We start from the raw sequence: 2,760 nt of genomic DNA, 5'->3' as shown, positions 1-2,760 counted from the left end.
TGCTCTTTGTTAGACAAATCAAAAACTTCATCTGCCAGAAGTCCAAAGCATTTGGCTTTTGATATATCATGTACCAACTGTGCTTTCAAAACGCTACCAATGAGAAGAAAAATCTCTCTGACTGAACCAGCTGAACGGTGTTTGAAATACTTGATATCTTCAAGACCTACTTGCTGAAGAAGTTCCAGAACACTCGTGAACTTCTTGTTGGAGATTTCCTCTTCTGCAATCCAGTATATAGTAAGTAACGTTTTGTAGTAAACTTCATCTTTAACATCTTCGATTTTTCTCACTTCTTCTTCAAAAGTTGACACTCTGCTGAGAAGCTCTGCTGTAATGGCTGCTGTGTGTTGTTGTGAATTGGCATGATCTTCAACCGCTTTCCGTTTAAATCTAACTGCTGGCTCGACGTTATATTTCTTGCTCTTGTTTTGGTTATTTGATGTGTCATGTTTTCTGCACAACAAACAAAACATTCCCTGTCCCTCCTTGCATATCAACCAGTTCACACCTGTATTACTGGAGTAGGTTTGATCGTCGTCCATTATCCATTGATGTTGAAAACGATCAATGGATTGTTCATTCAGCCGGGTGACTTCCATGAAACTCAGGGTCTTGCACTTCCGATTCTTGAACCTGTGGAGACTATATAAATCACTAGCGTCAGCAGCATCAAACGATGATGACAAAAAATTTTAACTCCTGCTTTGCAGTCCATATTTTCGAAGACTTGTCCTTGCTTGAGTTTCTGTTTTCCTTATCCGGATCATTTTGTTGTTGCGCCTGGGAAACTTGCCCAGTACCAGAAGAACCACCCGGCACTGCATTCTGAACACTTTGACCTTCAACTTCGATTTCATTTGTACTGACAGGTGGTAAGTCTGAAGATCCTGAGTTTTGAACTGTGTGAAAGGGGATAGATCTTATGACTTATTTATCTACTTATTTTAAAGAATTCCATCCCTCTCCACCGTCTGTGAAACCACAAACTTCAGGAGCACGATGGAAAATTATTTATTTATCTGAATTGACTTGTTAAAAAGACGACCTGAACATCCGACAGCAAATTTACTGTTCCATGTTATTTTGTATCACTAGTATTTAAAAAGCCTATTGTTATCAAAATGTTGATCGTATAACCAGAAGTCTATTCGGTGGAAATGAAATTTCCCATCCAAAAAAGAAAACTAAATGGCCATTGACTTCATTCAGCTCATCGTATACAAAGGTCGTCGTGACATCGTGTTGTGTGGTCGTTAGGGTTCAATTATTTTCTTTTGAAATGCAAATTTCTCACTCTATTAGCCTCCATATCTGGAAAATAAATATTGTTGAAAAGTTGAACTGTAAATAATAAAAAAATTTTCAAGGACACCTTTTCTCTTCGTCATTCCGGCAAACTCTTGTTAACGCGTGCTTTGTGATCACGTGCAATGTCACGCAATTCTTATGTAACAGCTGCACAGACTCCCGCGCAAGATACGCGACTGAAATGTGTTATTTTTGTTCCACGCAACACCAGATTTCGTGGACAAATTTATTATTTCTCACACTTTATGATTCGTCCAACAAGTTCCTGGTCGGTAAAGTAACAGAGAACGGTGGGAAATTGTAATTTAGCAACACCGCCTAATACAGCAAGAGAGAGAGATTGAGCATGACATTTGTTTTTTTTTTCCCCGCGAATGGCAAATTCCTCTTCTGCTGTCAACTGTTAAGCGTTTGTAAACGAAGTGAAAGAATAGGTTTGTGTTTGTGGTGAATGTGTGATCTTTTCCTACATTACTGAAGCCAGTTTATTTAAGAATTCAATAGGAAGGTCACAACAGGAAAGGCAAGCTTGCGTTCAGTGGTTGTCGGATATAAACCTCTCCAAGTAGGCAGCGGGTTGGAGTGAAGTACCTGGTGGTCTATCGCCAGTAACTGCCTTCTATTGAAACCCCTGGATGTAAATGTTATTATTAACTTCTCACTTAACTATTTATTCGCCATTTCAGTTTTTTTCATGTAAATTTTTTTCATTATGTTTAGTTTGATGTTAACTTTATTCGTATTACGATAGTTACAGCTTAAACATCTCACTTCACTGCATATATGTATATAAATTTTACAGCATAGCACAAGATTTATGGGCTATTAAGAACTTGTAACTTAGATCATGAAAACATTTTGTTTTGTTTCAACTATTACTTTCATGTTATTTGGTACACAAAAAAACATTGAAAACCTTTACAATTGTTCCCTATAAATTTTGTGTTGCACGGTGTGCTTTGTTTCATTTGTGTAATTAAAAGGTAGTTTAATACTCCAGTTAAGAAACTATGCATACTCATTACATTGCGATCTTTTTTGACTGATCAATCAAACATGAAAATGTGGGGCAAAGAGGTTGACACAGCCTGACTAGCAGAATTTCCTGCCGAATGCTTTTGTCTTATCCTATCAAAAATTTCAAATAAACTACCAGTACAGGATTAATGCATGTTAACTTCTTAGGCCCTCCACTCCATGACAACAAGGAGAAACTCCTAAAATATTTCTGATGGAAAATGCAACACAACTAATTCTTATTCAGGTCATCCAACAAGGGATGCGGAATCTATGATTTCTGAAAATTGCAGTTGTCATTTTGCCAAGCAGTGCAATTTAAGAAAGAATTTAAGTCATCTCCTCCCATCCTAGACTAATACATGTATGTGTTGTACCTCAAAGTACTCACCTCATATGGACCTAGTCATTCATTTTAGAAACAAAACTACT

The 2,760-nt window shown here is 37.2% G+C and overlaps 1 pseudogene; it reads right to left on the bottom strand.

Moving 5' to 3' along the window:
• LOC131770985 (zinc finger protein 862-like) overlaps nt 1–545 on the bottom strand; it is a 1,975-nt pseudogene extending 1,430 nt beyond the window's left edge.
• Between the last annotated feature and the right edge of the window lie 2,215 nt (nt 546–2,760).

This window comes from Pocillopora verrucosa, chromosome 7 (assembly GCF_036669915.1).
Source record: "Pocillopora verrucosa isolate sample1 chromosome 7, ASM3666991v2, whole genome shotgun sequence".
Classification (NCBI taxonomy): Eukaryota; Metazoa; Cnidaria; class Anthozoa; order Scleractinia; family Pocilloporidae; genus Pocillopora; species Pocillopora verrucosa.
This window is presented reverse-complemented; position numbering and strand designations above follow the sequence as displayed.